The sequence below is a fragment of the Amblyomma mixtum genome, chromosome 2, assembly GCF_055824585.1.
Source record: "Amblyomma mixtum isolate Tamu chromosome 2, ASM5582458v1, whole genome shotgun sequence".
Lineage (NCBI taxonomy): Eukaryota > Metazoa > Arthropoda > Arachnida > Ixodida > Ixodidae > Amblyomma > Amblyomma mixtum.
Genome location: NC_143013.1, coordinates 130,576,337 through 130,598,951, shown reverse-complemented (window position 1 = coordinate 130,598,951; position 22,615 = coordinate 130,576,337). Strand labels below are relative to the sequence as shown.

The 22,615-nt window shown below is 46.4% G+C and overlaps 1 pseudogene across 1 annotated transcript; it reads left to right on the top strand.

Moving 5' to 3' along the window:
- The first annotated feature begins 82 nt into the window (after nucleotides 1–82).
- On the top strand, nucleotides 83–10,334 carry LOC149360905 (uncharacterized; annotated as a pseudogene). The gene is made up of 2 exons (XR_016288883.1): nucleotides 83–614; nucleotides 1,439–10,334. The product of XR_016288883.1 is annotated as an uncharacterized LOC149360905 (transcript).
- Nucleotides 10,335–22,615: the final 12,281 nt, after the last annotated feature.

The window sequence follows — 22,615 nt, the reverse complement described above, 5'->3', positions numbered from 1 at the left end:
TCTCTCTCTATTTATTTATTTATTTATTTATTTTATTTATCATCATACCCACAGTGCCATTGTCTGGCATTACACTGGGGGGGGGGGGGGTGAAAAAGAAAAAGTATAATAATGCCACCGCATGCAGGCGGTTACAAAAAAGAGATAACATTGAGATAGAAAGAACACGGAATTATTATACATACAAAATGTCGCAACATGGAAGAAAATGAATCATTTGACAGTGATGGAAGTGCTGCGCCAATTGCGTCAAACTGCGCCAAAAGAAAAATGCTGCTACATGTTGCGCCAAACAGGCATTTTTATTTGTAATTGCGCCGCATCTGCGCCGAAACGGCGCTGCAAAAACGAAGGCAAAAACGAAGGCAAAAAAACGTCGAGCGTCAAGCCACACAGAAACCGAGAACATGTCTAACATCATCATTATTGAAAATCCAGGGAAGCCTGTTGTAGCCTTGGCCGTAGCCGGGTCAAGCCGCGCCCGCCTTCATGTTTACACGGGGCACGTTGGCAAGCTGTTCGTCATGTTTCCAGTGTTAGAACACTGTAGTCGTGTTCTTTGTGGGCTGCCTTCAGGTTCGCTACCGGGTACATGGCGCTTTCAACGATCAGAGGTAAGTTTCGAATATTTTTCAGTGTGATTCATGTACCCTTTTGTAAGATCGACACCGCGTTTAAATGTTCTTGAGTTCCTGGCGCAAGTCAGATGGCGATATGACTGAAATTGCATCACCTTTTCCCGGGCGAGCGTCTCGCCAGTTCACTTTCAGTCACGGTAGCGGTGTTTATCGTTATGCGGCTGGAGTCGGCACTGTGCACGCGGAAACATCCTCACTCACAACGTTGTTGCGCGACGTCAAAGGCTCAGTACTTCGCTGTTGTTGTCCATCGCGTACTGTGGCAACGCAGTGTTGGCAGCATGGACAGCATAACGAGCACGCTTTGCACCCTGACTCTTTTTCCGTTTCTGACCGAAATAACGCAGAGACCTAGACTTTTTCGCACCAGTGGGCACGGAGAACTACTCGACGACATTAGGGTTAGCACGCTTCAGGTGGCAGGCGCGGGCCTTTATTTTAGCCGATCGAAAACAACCGCATTGGTCACTTGGTTTAAACCGCAATGGAATCACACGTTGCGTATAATTTTTGTACAATTTTTTCATGTTGCGTGTTGCTCGTGGTTGCTTAAAAGAAAGTAAAAATAAAAGCGCGGGCTTTCAAACGAGGCCAAATAGGCGCTGACGGAGCGCGTAGTTCGCTAGTCGCAGGCGGCCGAAACAGTGTGACTTCAGATTCAGACATCAGTTTAAAGGTCTTTGGCGCGTATTGGATTGACATGAAGTAAGCTTATATGTGTATATCTATTTGTATTTTACAATCCGAGCCAGCAGTTGTCAGTAGTCTGAAAAAAAAAATTTTTTTTTTCATTATTTCAGGGCGGAAAAGCAAGTTTAAGGCCCAGGTGCTAAATGAAGAGGATGCCAATGGTGACTGTATTGCTGTGTGGTGCAGAGCAGGACCAAAAGCGGAGGAGGCCACTTGCATTATCTGCAACAAAGTTATAAACTGCTCACAACATGGTGTAGATGCTGTGAAACGGCATGCTTCTAATAAGCAACACGTTGAAGCTTGCAAGCAACACAGGAATGAGCTGGGAGTTTTGAAGAAGCCTGCTGCTGCTCAAGCTCTGTTGACATCATGCCTTCTCGCAAGACCGGATGTATCTGAAGCAGATCGTGTCACATTGGCAGAGACTTACTTTGTTCTTGGTGTGGCTGTTTCTGGGATACCATATTCTTGGGGGGACACCGCAACGTCGCTCTTCCCTCTGATGTTTCCAGATTCAAAGGCTGCAAAATAATTTCAGTGTGGCAGAAAAAAAGTCTCGTATATAGTGTCGGATGGCCTTGGGCCATATTTTAAAAGAGCAGTTGTTGATGAACTTAACATGGCGGGTGTGTACTACACCATCCAAATCGACGAAACTCCTCTTCCGGAACAACGGTGCCAACAGCTGGACATTGTAGTTAGGTACTTTTCTGAAGTTTGCAATCAGGTTGTGGTGGAGCACTTGTGTTCATTTCACTTAGGGAGTGCAACCTCAGATGTTTTACTTGCACACGTGAAGGAACGCGTCCAAGACCTTCCTCAGAGGAATATGTTGAGCTTCTACAGTGATGGCCCTAATGTTATGAAGAGTTTGAAAAGAAAGCTTAAGGAAGATGTAAATCCTGCACTGCTAGACATAGGAGAGTGTAGTTTGCACAAACTTCACAACAGTTTTGCAAAAGGAATTGAAGCGTTTGGCAGTGAAGTGGAATCAACTTTGTTAGATGTGTACTACTACCTGAAAAACTCTGCTGTTCAAAGTGCTGTGCTCAAAACACACCAAAAGTGTCTTGGCCTGCCAGAAAGTGTCTTCCTTCGGCATGTAAATTCACGTTGGCTCACCCTAGGTCCTGCCCTTGAGCGCTTTATTGAGCAGTATCCGACACTTAAGTCCATGCTATTAGACGTGTAGCAAACGGCTCACTCTTCTGGCACAATGTACAAGCGCCTCCGACAAAGTCTCAGCAGGAAAGACCTCTTCCCAAAGGCAGTTTTTCTGAGGAATGTCGCAGATCTTTTTGTTGGATTCTTGAAACTTTTCCAGCGCTCTGAACCTCTACTCCACATTCTGTACGAAGAAATGGTACAGCTGACCAAGAAAGTTCTCAGCCGTTTCATGCGAAGTGATGTGTACCGTGACCTGACAGGGGAACAGCTGAAATCTCTTGACGTTGAATGTCCAGGAAACTGGAAGGAAGTTGTTGAGATAGGTGTGGACACAGAGGGCTCCATCACGAACTGGTCAGCAGAAGAAAAAAAATTGTTTAGGCTGGGGGCACGTACTTTCTTTATGAAGTCTGCGGGTTACCTACTTTCAAGGTTGCCCTTTGACAATGGCGTGTTGAAAGATCTTAGGTGTCTTGACCTAAGCAGCGCACAAGAAGAAAGCTCAGCTGTGGCATTTCGAAACTTGGCCCAGCAAGTTCCAGAGGTGATTGCTCCCAAGGAAGTCTCAGCCCTGATGGATGAATTTTCACTGATTTCATCTGAAGCGCTGTGCGTTGATTCATGTGAACGACTTGACAGCACATGGCAACATGTCTTCAGCCTACAGAACAAAAATGGTGGCATCAAATATCCTCTGGTAGGAAAGCTTGTAAAAGCCCTGCTTTCTCTTTCACATGGCAACGCTGATGTGGAGAGGGGTTTTAGTGAAAATCGCCGGATCCTACAGGAGCGCAGCAAACTGTCTATTGAAAGCTTGAATGGATTGCGAGCCATACAGTCATTTGCGAAAAGGTATGACAAGAACGTCTCTACCATTCCAGTCAAACGTGACATGCTCACTGCTGTGAAACAGTCATATAAACGCTGCCAAGAAAGACTGACTGCTGAGTGTGAGCCAGCTGCCAAAAGAAGCAAACTTGACCATGGCCAAAATTCAACAAAAGGATGTCAAAAGCAGGACCTGCAAATGGAGATTCAGTCAGCAAAAAAGATGTTTTGCAATGCAGAAGCATTGATTGCAAAAGGAATGAAGGCCTTTTGATGACATTGAAAGTGGCCAGGAACTACTTAAGAAAGGACAGGAAAGGCTTGCGGGTGCTCTCTGCAAGCTTGAAGCTTCAAAAGAAAAAGTGTGGGCTCGTAGAGTGTAACGTGCAGACTATTGTGAAATGTGTTCAGTGACTGACTACTTCAGGCTCGGATTGATTCTGAACTTCTACTTTTTTTGTGGCAAGTGTCATTAGTGACTGTGGTTTCTTCTAGTTCACATCATGTTGCTCCCCTTTTTTGGCTTTGATCTATTTCTGCCACAAGAACTGGTGCTTTAAATATTTAACTTGTTTTACCACACCATCTGTAACTATTCACATTCTTAATTGTTCATTTCTTGTCATTCGTGTTGACTGTTGTGTGAAATGTACAGTGTGTTTCATAATAAATAGCTGTAATTGTCAGTCGCTTCAGTGATGCTTTCAACACGGGAGGTACACTGGCGTAATTTATTCGCCATCTGCTCCAAAAACAACAATGGTTGCTCCAAACTGGTATTTTTTCTGCTCCGAAAACACCAATGGCTGCTCCAAACTGGTATTTTTTCTGCTCCGAAAACACCAATGGCTGCTCCAAACTGTCATTTTTACTGCTCCGAAATCTGCTCCAAAAAGTAAAATGCTGCTTCCATCACTGAATATGGATGGACACTACTTCCTCGGGCAGCTTGTTCCATTCCGAAATCGTTTTGGGGAAAACAGACATTTTGAAAAGGTCAGTCCAGCATCTGTATTCTTTCACTTTAAGTGAATGATCTCTCCGTAAAGACACATAATCAAGGTTGACTATATATTTGGTTCCATCAATTCCAGTTCTTGCATGAAATATATTATGCAATAATTTTAACCGCAGAACTTTCCTACATTTTTGAAGTGTGTCTATCTATGTGCGATGCAGCAGGTTGATAGAAAACTGCCGCATACCGCACTTGCTACCCAAAGGAGAGCCCAGCCGTGCTACCCCGAATCCCAGGTGGGTGCTGTTCAGCTGTCACTTCCTTGCCCCACGAGGGCTGATTGTGGAGTTTCTGCAGGACCTTCAACCAGGCGGCATGAGTGGGAGTTTTCGTTCACGTTTAGGTTTTAGTGGCAAGCTCTTCGTACACTGCAGGAATGCTGTGAGGCCTCTCCCCGTGTGCCACGCATGGTTCCGCTTGCCTGCCGCTCCTACACTGTCGCCGCTTAATTCTCTGAATAAGTTTTCAGAGTACCACGATCCACCGGATTTGGAAGCTTCATGGCAGCCCCTAACTGGCATCCCCATCACTGCAATCGCATCTGTGTACCTTGTGTATCCACCTTTGCAACAAAAGTGGCAAATTAAACTTCTGCCTAGTTGGGTCGGCTAACTTCGGAGTTCAAGTGTACTCTGAATAAACAGAAAAACGTTAGAGATCACTGCGGCACCCACATTGGAGAAATGTGTAAGCATGGCGTCGCAGTTTATGATCTCATCTTACAATGTCTCACCAAGACATCGACGTAACACTTCCACACTTTTCACGTCAACTGAGACTCGTGATCGCGGAAGTCGAGACCCAGAAACCGGAAGTCGATCACTTATTGATCAGATATCGATATCTTATCAGTAACACAATTGTCTTAAGTAAGTTCCATGAATGGCCCATCTGATCTTTCAAACTTCGCGCCACGCTTCGTTTTCATATTTGGTGCGATGCGTAGGCTCCGCCTACACTTCCGGTCGCGTGGTGCCACACTTTCGACGTTTTCAAATTTGGCGCCACTTTTGTTCCGGCCCCACCCACTATTTGGACATTTTTGGCTCAAATTAACTAATTAACCGACCTCAAACACCCCCCCGGTTTCCTTTAGGAGGTCTTGCGAGATTTTTTTTCTCTATTCGAAGGTGCCATTTTTTTTACCTTAAACCCATTCATTCGGACGTAATCATATGGACAAGCTCGTTTTGACACGAAACTGCAAATATAGCCATACAATGCTTACGCATTAAAGTAATTTTTTTTATCTCGTTAAAGCAAGGTGTTGCACTTGCATACAGGTCTTGAAAGGAAAGACCAGAGGTTTTGGAAGCCAGCCACTCTATAGGAAGTCCCTGGAAATCGTGGTGTGTGCTGTTTCGGCAACATTAGGTCGCAGCGCCGGCTCAGGCAGCTCTGCGCGACTGCTTCAAAACATTAGAGGTCACTGCAGTGATCCGCATTGGGAGAATGCAAAAGCATTGACACCTCCTTGGTACTCTCCTTCTCTTTACGGATTAATTATAGACTAATTAATTATCAATCGATTAATCATCAGTCAAACGATTAATTATCAATTAGTTGGTTAATTTCCAGTCAAGTGATTATCAGTTTTTTATCATATTGGTTGATGATTGATTACCAAGTTCGTTGTTCAAATACGCCTTAATTGTTTTTCCGTTCACTTACTATATTCCGATCCAAATTCAACCCTGCATTGCTTTTACTTCTAATTCAAATGGATGAAGCATTTATAATCGATTACTTTGGATTTCATTCACCAAACACATTTCAATCCATTTTGAACTTCCGTTTTTTTCACTCATTCTGTACAGTTCCCTTCTATTGCTTGCCGTCCGTGCTATTTTGACATTCAATTTCGTGTTTGACTCTAATTATTGGCTGTAATTAGTTTCCTAATCATCTTAGTGACAGTTCCTTTTTGCGCATCCTCGCTCCGTCTTCTATCGATTGCAACCACTCGTTTGATGCTACCTCTTCTGCAGAACGTCGCAACTGCTGCGGACACATTTAGGTGACACGAGCCCCACCAACATAGCCTAGAAATGCTTTCACATTTAAACAACTGGCCAACTGCAGGCTTACACTGGTTGCCATGAAGTCTCTGCCAAACTACACGTGTACTGCCCCATAAATGGCAGCCAACAGACCAAGAAGATGAACTTTCACACTGTAAATTGTGGATAAGTGTCACCATCAACCAGCCCCCAGGAATCGCGGAGGAAGCATCCATCGTTGCAGTATGGGAAACGCTAAAGGCAGTCTCCAGCGGGAGGATAAAAAAAATTGGCTGGGGTTCAACTCTGCTGAACCTAATTTACAGTGGGAGCTTGATTAAGCACAGTCAGATCAGACTCAGTTTGCTGTTGTTTAACTTTATTGCATATCAATGACAACTTCGTTGTTGCTTGATTAAAGAGAAGTCGATCGTAAGAATCAGATTCAATCAGCCAGACCTACAATACAAAGCCGAAGCACTGGTTCCATTGCGCGACTCCTTCATGGCTATCTGCGAACTTCAAGTAACGCTTCGCGCTTGAGGGACGTCGAGTCACGCGGTTCAGTGCAACTGCGGGGTTGAATCACCTTGTTCAACGCAGTTTCGAAGGCGAGTGAACCCCGCCGCCTCCGCGTGGCGAGTTGTATGGTACAGCGTCATAGCCACACTCCCGCTTTGGAGCGACATGACAGTGCCCAATAATCCTCCCTTTTGAGGTTTTCCATGAGAGTAGAGTTTCCGCTCCAAAATGAGCTTCCGGCTGGCATTTAGAAATTCGCATTCAACTGTTAGTTAAAATGCTCACTTCGGTAAATACGTAACTTTTTACACTAGCTACACTTAAAGTCCATAGAATGAAATCCATAGAAGACTTCCCACGGGTCGCTGCAGTGTGACGGCGGCGTGGCAGCACACCCTCGCGCCGCCGCGTGGATGAAGCCCGTCCAAGGTCAGAGCGGCCAGGACAAAGATGAGAACGAATGTAGAAGCGACGATGGGGGGGGGGGGAGTACGGGGAGGAAATGTGACGCTTTTGCTGACAAGAGATTTAAGGAGGTAAATGCGGCAATGTACGTCGCTAGTGTCATCGTACACTGAGCGTGTCTAATCGGTTCTGTTTCTCCCCTCTAGAGGCTCTAGCTCGAAAGCGAAGTGCTCGGCGAGAGAGAGAGCTCAGCTAAGATTGCCTTTGCAGGTGGCCGGAGAAACAAACCGAAAAATCGGCGCGCGTGGACGGTGCAGCAGCTGCCGTTAAAGATATAGAGATAAAAATATCAATAAAAAAAAGGGTAGCCCAGCCGAGCAGAGCTTTGCCAATTAATGAAAAGGTCTTTTGTCAGGCTCGTGCTCGCGAGGCTCTCCATCGTGAAGATCCAGTTGTCCTCGCCACCGAGCGAGACTCCGATCGGTGGCGTAGCCAGACGGCCAGACTGAGGAACGGCAGGCGACAAAGACCTCGCAGCACCAAGAGCAGTGCCGGTGATAACGTGTAAGCGCGACCCTCCAACATCTGGAACTGCTGCCTTTTTTTATAAAGGGCCGTGCTGGAACGAGGAAGTAGGAGCCATCAGCGCGAAGCAGCCGCCGGCTCATAGCGATTGTTTGACTGGGGCCATTGCCGATATAGTTCAGCCCATTTTTTTTTTTTCATGGAGGGTAGAACATATTCTTAAATAATTAAGATAACGCTGTGCTATGGGCCCGCACCCTCGAATCACTTTCCAACATGAGGCCGCCGCGGTGGCTCAGTGGCTATGGTGCTCGGCTGCTGTCCCGAAAGACGCGGGTTCGATCCCGGCCGTGGCGGTTGAATTTCTTTGGAGGAGAAATTCGAGGCCCGTGTACTGTGCGATGTCAGTGCACGTTAAAGAACCCCAGGTGGTCGAAATTTCCGGAGCCCTCCACTACGGCGTCTCTCATAGCCTTAGTCGCTTTGGCACGTTAAACCCCATAAACCAAACCAAACTTTCCAACATGACATGGCGCCCTGATTTTTCATTGATTTGTTTCTGCGTAGCATGGGGCTTTGGATATTTCCAAAGTAATTGCGTCGTATATATAAATGTTGTCAGTAAATCATGATGTTGCATTTTACCTAATAAAAACCACATATTTGGTGCTTCCTGTCATCACCCTCTTTTCATTTGTATTATTGTAAAGAGGAAGATGTTTAGCAGGCGGAGCAGCAGAACCGACGCGCGGCGCGAGACGAGAGCATCAACTGTTCTGGGACCAGACCGGTCCTTGCCCGCTCTAACCGGCCTTCACAACCATTCTTCTCCTGTCAGTAAAGGCCGTTACATTATAATTATTGTCGTTAATACGCGCATCGAAAATCTTTAAGAGCCACTAAGAAATTTAACTCCCCTTCCATGGTTTCAACATCTAATTACTAATTGAACAGGGACCCAAGACCCAGCTGAGGTACGACGCCCACTACAATCGATAAATAAAGATCAACCATTCATAACGCAAATCGCGTCATATTGCGCTATTTTCCAAAGTCTAGGGCATTCCTTGATGCTTGTTCTTTGTTCTCGCTACATGGTTAATGGCCCAAGTGGCACGCGTGCTGGTTCTGCTGTTCTTGCTACTGCTTGGCGATTGACTGCACCGTATCATAGGGGCTGCCATCTTTGGTCACATGATCACGCCGCCTGACTGTTGGGCGCCTTCATGATGAAAATGGGGGCGCAAAAAAGACAACAGGACGAGCGCCTTTTTCACAACTGGTTTATTTTGAAGGAAACAACTTCTTAAATACAAAACGATAGCAAAGGCAGCGACATAAAACATAGCTATCATATCAGGGTTAAAAAACAAAAAGACGAAAAACTAAAACCTGCACAGATAGCCTATTTCCTTCTTAGTGAGAGCTAACGCTTGCTCATGCAGTTTCCATACGAGGCTACGTGAAATGCTTCCATCACCTCTCTGGTTCTTTGTTGGAGGTGACGATACAACACCTGTGGGGCCTCAGAGGACAGCAGTTGTTGCATTCTCAAAGCAAGCTCGGCGATGGACCTGGCCATGACGACTTTGTCAACGGGCGTGGGAGACGGCTGGAAGCTGAACTTTGGGCCTAACTTCAAGATTCGCTGGTGTTCACTAGGGATCGCTCTCTCCCCTATGTTCACGAAACTACCTGACAGAGCAGATCTCTTCTTGGTGGGAAGCGATAGTCATACCGTGTTCCAGACGTATTCAGTGAGCTGTTCAGTGGTCGTGCACCACTCTTGGTTTAGGCCTCGGCGTCTGGTTGCGGGCGGCGAGGTGGAGCAAGAGGTTCTTAGGCGATGCGAGCTTGCTTCCCAGGGCTAAAGGCCTCGGTGTGTTTTTGAATGTGTGGCTGTGCTGGACGGCAGGACAAAGTGGAGACCTTAAGAGAATGGTTAATGCACAACAACCTAAGGATTCTAGTGTCAGATAAGGGAGGTGCTTTCACCGTAGTACCAAACTACACGTACACTATGGAATTGTAATTTCTTCACCTACTCAAATAGCACTTAAAAATTCAACACTTATTGATCACATGTTTTGTAATAATGAAATGAATGTGCGTGATTATTCGAATCTGTTGGGACGAAAGTCTGGAATAGTACATTGCCAATAGAATTAAACCTTGCCAGAAATTTTAAACTTTTTTCGAAGTTGTTTTTTTCCACAATAAAGTAATGATGCGATCTCCCTACTTTAATTGAATGTTTGTATTTTGTTGAATGCACTGTGTGTATTTTGTTGAAATATCAGTTTGCATTTTCCTCATGCGTTTGTACAAATGGTTTGTTTTTTATTTGCAATAAGACCAGACAATTTCCTTATTTTTGTTCACTGTTTTTCGTTTAAAAGTTATTCACATATTTCCAATAAGGTTGCCAAAATATGCTGTTTTGTATTGGACCGAACACTACCCATGTATACATGGGCTATCGGTTCAAATAGTTTGTACAATTTTCTTGGATGAGCAAATAAATATTCTTTGATTGATCGATTGATTGATTGATAGAAAGCGCTCGCCGCTGTTGAGAACTTTAAGGATGTATATGTGTTCAGGCTCCTGAGCCCTAGAAATCCTTGTAGACTTGAATCTGCTACAGCCGCATGGAGTGGTAAAAGCGGCTAAACTCGATTGACTTCAAGTATTCTTTCCCACCAAAACGCACAAACCTGACATTCTGTTCCGAACCACTGTGTCGGAACGAGAACCTACCCCCGACGTCCGGAGTCCCTGTGGACCCCCTAAAAAAGCTACTGCCCGGTTTGCCATGAGCCAGTTGATCTCTGTTCCTATCCTTCCACTAAAATGCATGTCATCTCGTGCAAACCCTTTGCGAATGCCTGCTCCACGCACTTCCCCGTTTATGTCCGCCAATTCGAAAAATTTCTGCAGGCTTATTTTCCTTATCTCCTGATTAACAGTCGCCACGTCTTTGCCAATCTCTCCGTTATATCCTAGCACCTCTGGTACTGTGCACACCACGATCGGCACTTACTGTGCTATGTGCTTACTGTGCTATCGTCAACTTCCTGAGCTGGTTTTTCCAACTCTTGTGCAGTGTCACTAATGAGGATATCATTTGGGATGTGGCAAAACTGCGTCTTGCGCCGCCTAACGGAGCATGCTTGCTCGTTCTTTCTTCGAAGGGATCTCTGTACCCTCACTCCTGCGTTACACGTGAATAGGAACCAGCGCCAGGTGCCGCTTCTATATCCGACTGTGGCTATAGCATCAGTTACAGCCGCTTGAATGGGTGAAAAAAATGGTTGCCACCTTTTGCGAGCAGCGACATTGCTTAAAATGGAGGTGACCACAATTACATGTTCTTTGTTTAACTGCTTTAGCAGTATGAGCGACATTTCCCCAAAACGGCGAATCGTGAAGCCTCCACCCACTCGCCAGGCCAACGGCAACCAGCGCGCGCTGTCGACGCCAAGTTCACTGACATGTTCGCAGAGTGCTGAACACGCGGAACACCCCTGAGAATTGTTGCTCAACATTTTGTATGCTTTTGCTTTTTCTTTCACGAGCACAACAAATCGCACCCTTCGTTTTCGTCTATGTTTAGCGTAACAAGAATTTTTCGCGGAGGGCTTGGCATACCAACGATATTCGCAACAAGGAGCAGTTGGTCATCCTGGAATTCAGAGACTTGTGGCCTATTCGTTCAGGGCATTACGCAATGAAAACTGATGTTCACGCCTCCGAGGAGCACGAGAATAAGCCGAGAAAATGTAATACACGCCCCTTCTCCTTTACCAAAAGTCGCTGCGCCGTGAGAAGCGAGACGCGATCTGAAAGAAAAAACGTAATGGCACAAGAAACGAGCTCACAGAAGGCACACAAAACACGGGTCTGACGCCAGTCCTGGCGTCAGTCCCGTGTTTTGTGTGCCTTCTGTGAGCTCAGGACTGACGCCAGTCCTGGCGTCAGTCCTGTCTTATGTGCGTCTTCTGTGTTCTCGTTTCTTGCGCCATTACCAGTTTTTTCTTTCAACATAAGCCAACTCGCCCGAGTTTTACTTGACGCGATCTGCTGCACCGATCAGCGGCTTCGGCAGGTGTACTGGACGGACGGACAGGTAGAAGATAGGAGCGTCTCCTCCACTATGCTCGGCTTTCTTCCTTTATTTTTATTTAACTGCGTGATAAATTTGTCTTAAAATTCGCCAGTTTCTTCTAAGGCTGTGGCTAGAGTTCCGTCCAGACGGAACTACAATTTGCGCTAAAGTTCCGTCCAGACGGAACTGCATGTAGCGATGGGGCTCCGTCCAGACGGAACTGTATCTGACACCATACAGTTCTGTCCAGCATTATCTGCCACAAGAGTTATGTCAAGACGGAATTAAAGCTGGCGTTAGGGATTGGGAAACCAGCTTGCTTGCAGACTTTTGCATGTCCATTTAAAAAAGTGGCAATCCTATTCCGCCTAATGTGTGAGAGGATATTCTGCTGCATAATTTTATTTTCCAAGCAGTCAGTGAGAAATGGCAACAGAACGAGCTTTGGCTTGGGTTTGTTGGTGCGTTTGCATAATGCTTGTTGACCATTTTTGTACGTCTTAGTCTTTTTCGCGCTACGTCATCGTGCAGCGCAAATAGCGACAGGGCTTCACATCACTTCGCGAAGAGTTCCTGCACTCTGCTTCTAACAGTGTCTTTTCCCGATCCTCCATGCATGCACGGAAGTATACCTTCGAGGATCTAACTAAACGCAATACGCGGACAGATATTTTGGTGCCGTATAAATGCATAGAGAGAACATCTGAATGCAGCTTTGTCAACTGGTTATTCCAGAGGCAAATAAATGCTTTATGTGGGCAGAAATCACCCATTTTGTATAGTATGGACAATACGGACATTAGACAGTTCTAGTTTTACGTACGTAGAACCTTCACGCACGTAAACGTGAGCGTACGCTCGTGTCGCTTCGTACAGTTTTAGCTACACGTACGGGTCGCAAACTGTGTATATCTGCCATAGAACCTAAAAAAATGCACTAGCATGTTGTGCCGCGCCATTTAGTACAGATAAAGAAAACTAATTTTGTTTAGTCGAGCTGCTTGGAGCGGAGCCAGGCCAAGCCACAGTGCGGGCGCTAAATACTTTCCCCCTTTCTTCTGACTGAGCAATTTCAGTCCATCGAACTGTATGTTGCATGTTATCTTCAAAGGGGTTGCATTCCTTCACGTCCCGCATCATAATTAAATCATTGCTTTTCGAGAAGCGAAGGCGCGCTGGTGTCCCACTCATGTTGACGACGTGCGCGTATGGAGCCAAAACGTGCACCTTTTTGCTTTTCCCGCTGACCGTGCCGGGGGTCTCGCGATATCCCGCGAGATTTTGAGCGTCGCGTGGTCTCGCGAGACCGTCGGCACACTCATTGCTATGACGACCACAAATGCTTCTCCGTCAGGCTTAGGAGCTGCTGAAACGGATTTCTATGTGGAAAACAAAAGCTAGTTCTCACCTAAAACTTCATGCGAGAGCAAGGACAGACCAACTGAAGGCAAATACAGCAGTTTACAGCACGATACCACGTCGAGGGAATAGCGACGAAGCTGTTATCGTTGTGAAGCGGGCGGGCAGGGTGCCGCCATCTTGCCAACGCACGCAAGCAAGCAACGTGAAGGCCGCAACGCAAAGATCCGAATCTCACGTACGTCCGTGCGACCCACGCAGACACTTCACGTTCTGCGCATGCGCACTGGTGACCCGTAAGCGCTCTACTTACGTGAAGCTAAAACTGTCTATTGTATGGACGGAACTCTAGCTGCAGTAAATATTCCGTCTGGACGGAACTGCAGCAGCAGCAAATGTTCCGTCTGGACGGAACGCTAGACACTCCGTTCTTCTAATCCGTTTTCAGTCCTACTCTTCTAGCCTTATGTCGCCTCTGCTTTTCAGCTAGCAATCTTCGAATTGCGGTTTGCTAGCTTCCACTGCAGATTTATCTGCATGACCGTTCTTATCTCTAAACCGTAGGGCCTCAGGGAAATGATGATAGGGCCTCTTTAGTTACTATACAAAGATTCCTTCCTGATCTGCCTTTTCCAGTATAAATGTAGTGTAAGAAAGAGAGTTGGAGTTCGATGCCCCAGCAGCTAGCGCCGGCCATATCGGCCGGTTATCTGGGGTGCGCCACGGATTGATAGGGCAGGGACCGGTGCGAGTCAAAGGATGGTGAGTGCGTGGCAGCGCAGGGGCGAGCTGCTGCTGAGGGTACACGTTGACAGGTGGCGCATAAGTGGGAACAACCGCCTGAGGTCGTGGCCGGATGAGTGCTTCCGCATATGTCAGCGGTGCAGTGACCAGAGGGGTGGATTAGTGGGCGGCAGGACCTCAGCTACCTCCTCCTGGATGACACGCTGAATTGAAGGCGACAGCGATGGCGAAGGGGCGGGTTGAGAGGTAACCAGCGATAATTGACGAGCCACCTCCTCCCGCACAAACTGCTTGATGTGCTCAAGAAGTGTCGGCTCATCGTGGGCAGGACTGCCTGCTTCCAAGCTCGAAATGGTGGCGTCCGAACAAGTGGTACGGCGGGTGACATGTCGCTGTTTGCGGAGCTCGTCGTAGCTCTGGCACAAAGACACGACGTCGGAGATGGTTTGGGGGTCTTTAGACACCATGCAACATTTGAAACGCATCGTCCTCAATCCCTTTCAGAATGTGTCGGATTTTGTCAGCCTCGCTCATAGATGGATTGAGCCGCTTACACAAATCAACGACGTCCTCGATATAACTTGTGAAGTTCTCGCCGTTCTGTTGGGCACGACTGCGCAACCGTTGTTCAGCACGAAGTTTTCGGACAGCGGGGCGGCCGAAAACGTCAGTCAGGCTGCTTTTTAGAGCCGCCCAGGTAGTAAAATCCGCCTCGTGGTTGCGGAACCATAAGTTGGCGACGTCGGTCAAGTAGAATATGACGTTCGTGAGCTTAACGACGTCATCCCATTTGTTGTATGCGCTCACGCGTTCGTAGGAGGCGAGCCAATCTTCTACGTCAGTGTCGTCAGTGCCGCTGAAGATCGCCGGGTCGCGCTGACGGACGGCACCAGAACAGAGGACAGGCTGGGCAAGTTGGACCGAGGTGTCGGACGTCGTGGTAGAGCCTTGTAGCCTGGGCATCGTGGCGTAGGTCCACGGGGAGAACAAGCAGCACCTCCACCAAGTGTAATGTGGAAACTCGCACAGTTAGCGTGGACGGGCACAGTCCTTGTCCCAGCGGTGCCGCTCAGCAGGCCAGCGTTCGCAAGCGCAAAACCCGAACTTCGTCGGCTTCGCCTATCTTCTTCCTCGCCTTCGTCGGCGCTAGCTGCTGGGGCATCGAACTCCAACTCTCTTTCTTACAATAGTTTTATAGTCTGCTTCTTGTCCATTTAATTAGTGCAGTTTTCCCTTCCACGTTTTTTACCTGTCGTTTAACGCTCTTTCTTTCTACGTACTTGTGTCCTGCATACTGGTTAGTTTTCTAGTTCTTTTCCGCCATTGTGAGCTAACTCTCTTTCTGTATAAGTATTTAAATACCTTAGCTGCTCAACTGTTATCGTCCAATTTCTTCAGGTGTTCTTCGCATATTTTACTCCGAGCTTCCCGTGCTTCGAAAGGTGGCCAGCCCATAGCCCCCTGTACTGCCTCGTTTGTTGTTTTGGCGTGCTTACCTAGTGTTAATCTTACAACAGCTCTCCGGTTTACTTCTAAACACTACCGAACTTCTCCACTGAACTTTCCAGGTATAAAAGCGGCACTTGGCGCGTGGTTTCGATCTACGTGCGGCGCGCATATATAAGGTTGGAGTGAGGGTACAGAGACACCTACAAGGAGTGAAAGAGCGGGGATGCGCCATTAGGTGGCGCAGAACGCAGTTTTGCCACGCTTTCCGACGTCCCTCGGTATTTTATTTTGATTGCGGGAGTGCGTTCTCTGACGAATAGTTGGAACGTATTCACTAATAAAAGGTTAGCTCTTACGTTCACGTACATAAGCAGAAAAATTGAGTTATATGCTAACCCCCAGTCTCCAGAATGTACTGGTGTTTGGTGTGGGATGAATGCGTGTCCTGGTAACAACTGCATTGCGGCTGTCTGCCCTTTATTCAAAGCTGCTCTATCACAATGAAAAGTATATACAGCAACCGCCTTGATATATCATCGAAGCCTTTCAAAATAATTCTGCCAAAGCTATGTGCAGTGATCCCTCCATCATCCTCACAGAATGGGAAATGTTGGTTCTTTCCGCAAACTTGGACAACACCATCTTCCGGGCTAGTTGGTTGCGATCCATATGTATCAGCAGCGCAAACAAAAACCAGGAAGCAGGAGAAAATAGTACAGAGTGTTCTGTACTATCGTCTCCTTCTTCTTCCTGTGTTGTTCGCGCTGCTGATACATATAAACCTGGACGGTCGCCGGTCGCCTCGCATCTGTCAACTGCAGCACATTCGCTGGCCGCCTAGCTTGCTGTGCAGCTGCTTTCCCAACCCCAGGTTGTTTCTCGCTCTCTGCGCCCTTGGCTAGAATGCTTCCTGAGCGTCCCGCTCAGGTGGCGCTTTCGCGGCTAGCTTTATGTGCAGTGCGAGCACATTTGGAGGGGTTCGGCCCGCATTGCGCCCGTTCCCTGGGTTTCGCGTCGTAGTACTAGTGCGTAACCGAAGGGTTGGTGCCGTGGGAAGAAGCCAAAGTGTAAGGAGTAGACACGCAGTCTGCAGCGGTTGCTGTGAAACGCGCCGCCCGAGGAGCGGAAACAGCGGGTGTGGCGACGCGTACATGGAAAGGCGCACTGTAATCCATCTCAGCAGTTCCTTGCAGCACTACCAAAGTTGTTGTCATTGCATAGGCGACGCTCTGACGCTGCATGTGGTGGTGAAAAACATTTATAATACAATAAATATTTACAGAGAGGTGATTGGGGTAGGCCCTATTGGCCCTTTCCCCTAACAATACTAGGTGGAGCCCCTATTCCGGGGCCCCATTGGCAAGCAACGCCGCCCGCGTCCGGTGAACCAAGGCCTTTTGGGTCTTTAGGTCCTGACAACCGAGCAGGGCCGCCTCCCAGTCCTCTCTGCTGGGGTTGGGGTTGGGGGGATAGATGGGTTTGACTGACACGCCCAAACCATGTGGAAGGTGTCAGCCACCTCCCCACAGAACTGGCACGCGCCATCAAAGGATGTATTGAGATGTTTAAGCACCGCCGGGCACAGTACAGTGTTAGTAAGAATTTTGATGAGGAGGCGCTCGTCAGCGCGATCCAGACCCTTACAAGGGGCCGGGTAGCGCCGGTGCTCCTCCTTGTAGTAATCGGTGATTTGTTTGAATGTAATGGCCAGATTGTCTGATTGGGAGTACCCTTCCAAGGACAGGGAGATAGCCCGGGGAGAGAGTGCGCGGGCGGCCTGATCGGCCTGTTCGTTTCCCTGGAGTCCCTGGTGACCGGGGGCCCAAATCAGGTTGCGTGGAGTTGGATCTTCAGATCGACAGCTATATTCCAGGACGCTGCAGAAGATAGAGCCAGTATGAAATGATCGTATGGGGCCCTGTTAGTATGCGCTAAAAGAAATAGCGTGCTCAGTTTAATGTGCAAAGCGCTATTTGAAATCAAGCCCGTACACTCGCGCTACGCTAAAACGTGTCTAAAATATTGTTTCCGAAATGACGGCCCCCTCCGAAACAGAACCCTTCGCCTCGGTGACTCGGTCTGAATTCACCGTTGTTAGAGCCGTTTTCAATACACCGAGCTTTCGCTTCATCTCATCTCGCCTATATATATAAAAAATTATGAATGATAACTTTGATTTATTTTTTTTTTTATTTAGAGTTACGATTCTGCCGCTTGTAGGCAGGAGCGTCAGTTTGTGGACAAAAACGGTGCCCGTTCTAACAACCATGCAGATGACGCCACGAGGCTGAGCTTATCGTTGCGTCCGTGTTTACATGCGCTTAACTAAAAATGCGAATGTGGGCTCGGTGGCTACGCTCCAGCGCAGTTCACTAACCCATTCGCATTCATCATGCAGGTGTGTTCACGATCACTGCCAACGCGCTGTTCACCGCACTGCTAGCCCTCTCTCCAGCTACTGTCCATCCTGTGGCCTCGCGCTACAGCGATTACACCGCCCTGTCCTCTTATCCACCCGGAACCGAATCTACATCATGTCCGACGGAGCCCGTGCCAGAATACCGCTTTCTGGATGACAACTGGAAAGCCTCATCATCAGCGACATCATCAGCCGACATAAAAGCGGATCAACCTTCTGCATCCTCGCTTCGGTGGCTACGCTCCAGCGCAGTTCACTAACCCATTCGCATTCATCATGCAGATTGGTGCCCAGTATTCTTTGCTTACAAAGCGATCTAGTAACTACTTCCTTATTCAGCTGCCGAGCCCACAGTGTTGCGTTTACATTGTTGTTGAGTGTAGTAATGTTGTGCGTGCCTTACTACTTTTAACAGGCGACATTGAATCTAATCCAGATTCTAACAACTCCGAAGCGGTGCTTGCCGAACTAACAAACCTTTCCGCCGGTCAGACTAAGCTAATTTCCGAAGTACTGGACGTTAAGAACCAGATCATTTCAACCGAAAATTCTATGTCTAGTCTGACCAAGCGCATAGCCGATCTGGAAGGAGACATACTAGCCTTTTCAACGTTGCAGACTGAATTGAAAACGATTAAAGCTTAAAACGCTGCAATGGCCTCCAAGATTGACCTTTTGGAGGCTCGGATCGATGACGCAGAAAATCGCTCACATCGTAATAACCTCATATTTTATGGTATTCCCTATACTAACCCGTCCGAAAATTACGCAGACTCCGAAGAAATAGTTATACAACATTGCCTCGCTAACATGAGCTTAACAATCAGTCCAGACAGCATGGAACGCGCTCATCGCCTTGAGCGTTACACACCTAAACGCACTCGTCCAATCATTGTCAAGTTTAATTCACACAAAATTAAAAACACTATACTTTCGAATGGCCGTAAATTTAAAGACACCGATTTCAGCGTCGGTGAAGATTTTTCGAATAAAGTCCAACACGTTCGAAAGCAGCTAATCGCGTTTGCCAAAGAAAAGTCCGCGAAATTCGCTTTAAATTACAAGACTTTGCACATCGGTTCAAGGCGCTACATGTTTGATGAAAGCTCAGAAACAGTACAAGAAATAGCTGCCGCCCATTCCCAGTCAGTAGCTGCCACCCAGTCTCAGTCAGATTAGCAATCATCCCGCCATGCACCCTCGAACACCCGTTTGAATAATCGTCTCGTAATAGTATCTCGTTTTCCGTTATATACACTAAGATTCGCAGTTTTCTTTCCAAGCGGGACCTTGTCTCTAGTCTCGCTTCATCATCAGGAAGTAATGTACTGATACTAACTGAAACCTGGCTGAACGATGACGTCTCAGATAATGAAATACAAGCTGACTTGCCAAATTTTCAGCTTTTTCAAAAAGACCGCAGCGATGGACGCGGAGGGGGCGTGCTTATAGCTGTCAGCCAAGAACTTTCATGTTCACTAATAGATGACTCTTCTGGTTTAGAAATGTTATGGCTACACTGCCACGCTGCACCTAACACAGTCCTACTCGGCGTTTGTTACAGGCCACCTCACAGCATCCCTGATTTTTCCCGCCAAATTAACAACGCACTAAGTCGACTGATAACAAAGCACCCTAATTCGCACGCCTTCCTCTTTGGCGATTTTAATTTTCCGAATACTGATTGGCAAACCATACCACACCCATAGCTAATAATAGCGCAGCAAGGGAATTCTTAGATTTCTGCAATAACATGAATCTCACTCAAGTTATACTAGAACCCACCCGCGTAATTGGTAATTGCGCGAATATCCTAGACCTTTTATTGACAAATCACCCAGAGAGTGTTCAGCCCATTACTTACCTGCCTGAAATCAGCGACCACAAAGTTATTCATGCTAACATTTCCCTCAAACTAACGCGCCGACGAAAACTCAATAAAACTATTCGCCTTTATGACAAAGGAAATTATGACATGATTAATGATGAACTCAATGCGTTTTTTTCCAGTTTTTGCTTCACGCTTTAATTCTCAGTCTATTCAAGAAAACTGGTCGTTATTCAAAAATAAACTAGAAATTCTAACCAATCAGTTCATTCCCCTTTTTATTTTTCAGGAAAATTCCCATAAGCCGTGGTTTACTAAAACACGTAAACGTTTAGAAAACAAGAAGAAGCGTCTTTACCGTTCAGCCAGGTTTCGCAGTACGAATTGCGCATGGGCAAAATACCACGAGGCCGAAAAATATTATCTCTCCGCTATTCGTTACGCTAAATATACGTTTTTCCACTCAGACCTACCCAATCTGTTAAAAAGTAACACGAGAAAATTTTGGCAAGTCATAAACCCACATCATGCAACTGAGATAACGCTCTCAGATGAGTCAGGTGCAGTCTTCACTGAAGCTGAGTGTGCCACCATCTTCAATGCTGCCTTCGCATCTGTATTTACTAACGAGACTGAAAAGCCTTTTTCGATACTACATTCCAAAATAGGTTGTGCTATGCCACCAGTCATTTTATTCATCATCATCATCATCATTTATTAACCCTTAAGGGTCCCGTGGGGACATTACATAAGGGGGGGGGGAGATACAAGTGTCCGACGGTCATACATAAGAAAAGGCAACAAAAAGAGAACAAGAAGAGAGAAAAAAAGAGAATAAAAACTAGAAAGAAAGCTAGACAAAGCAAAACAGTAAACAGATTATGAAGTCAATCAAAGACAATGTGAGAAACAAGCAAAATAGTAAATACATTAATATACTCAGTCAAAAACAATGTGAAAAAAAAACATACAGAAATACACACCACAGTAAAACAACGCGTCCAATAAAGTGATCATTTGTAGCACTTGTAGCGTTTTGTGATCAGGTATTTCGTCCTTAATAGAAAATATGAAGCTGTCATCTTCATCCGGTATTGACAATATTAACTCCAAGCTCCTGAAGAATACCAGGGATATTTCTGCTGAACTTTTATGCTTACTTTTCTCACAGTTACTCTCATCAGGACGAATGCCAGATGACTGGAAAAGTGGTAAGGTCGTTCCAGTCTTCAAATCAGGCAAGAAAGATTCACCTCTTAATTACCGACCCATTTCTCTTACAAGCGTACCCTGCAAACTCATGGAACACGTCATTTACACAAACATCATGACCTTCCTCGACTCTAACAACCTTTTTCATCGGTCACAACACGGTTTTAGAAAAGGTCACTCATGTGACACACAGCTCGCTATTTTTCTTCATGATTTGCATGCTAATCTTGACACTAACCTGCAGACCGATGCCATCTTCCTAGATTATGCAAAAGCGTTCGACAAGGTACCACACAAACGATTACTACTAAAACTGTCATACTTGAACTTGCCTACTGATATTTTAAAATGGATAGAAGAATTCATCACTAATCGCACGCAGTTTGTCACTATTAACGATCAGAATTCTAACTTCATTCCTATAACATCTGGTGTCCCTCAAGGCTCTGTACTCGTCCCACTTCTGTTTTGAATTTATATTAATGACTTGCCAGGCAACATCAATTCTAAAATTCGCATGTTCGCAGATGACTGCGTCATTTACCGCTGAGTTACTACCATTAATGACCGAAATTCTCTCCAGGAAGACCTTAACCGCATTCAGGAATGGTGTGACGTTTGGTTAATGGAACTTAACCCACATAAGTGTAAACGCATGTCTTATCACCGCCGCCATAATCCGCTTGATTTCCCATACGTAACTAGTAACGTCCCTGTACAGACTTGTCTATCGTATAAGTATTTAGGTGTCACCTTGTGTAACGACTTGTCCTGGAGTGCACACATCACTAATATTATCTCATCTGCTAATAGAACACTAGGTTTTTTACGACGTCATCTCCGCCATGCCCCCGATCATGTAAAATTACTAGGATGCAAAACACTTGTCAGATCAAAATTAGAATATGCCTCACCTATTTGGAGCCCGCATCATGCTTACCTTATCAACGCACTTGAAGCAGTACAAAACAGAGCAGCCAGATTAATTCATTCTTCATATTCCTACGACATCAGTGTGTCAGGGTTGAGAGATAAATCCGGGTTATCACTCTTCTCAGTCCGTCGTCGCATCGCCAGCCTTTGCTTATTCTATAAATTTTACCACAGTTCACTTTCCTGCGCGCCCTACATCGTCCCGCCAACCCGCATATCTCATCGCACTTGTCATCCTTTCCAAGTTTCTCGACACCGTGCCCGCACGGTTACTTTTGCAGCCTCATTTTTCCCCCGTACCATTGTGGACTGGAACGACTTACCCAGCGACATTGCAGCCATGATGTGCTCCGCGACCTTCGCTGATAATCTTCATACTCATTTGTCATCGTGTTCACACTCGCCGCCAACGAATATTGTACCCACCCCTTATGTAATGCCCCTTACCGGGCCTTTAAGGAAAATAAATGAAATTAAACGTGACAAACGGCCCAACGTCCCGCAGACTACTTGAATTTAGCGTACGGAAGCGTGTATACGCTTACCGTACGTAAACAGCATCGATGTATACTCTTTTGTAGCTATTTTATTGTGTTCTGCTAGTAGAGATACGCAGGCGACGAGCTTCCTCGTGATTCGCGAGGAGGTCTCTAGCTTCCATAGTGCTGCAAGGAACTTGTGTAATACAGTATAGAGACAGGTGCTAATCGATGAATAAGTACGTGTGGAAAACTAAAAAAAAAGTTTGTATAGTTATGCATACATGC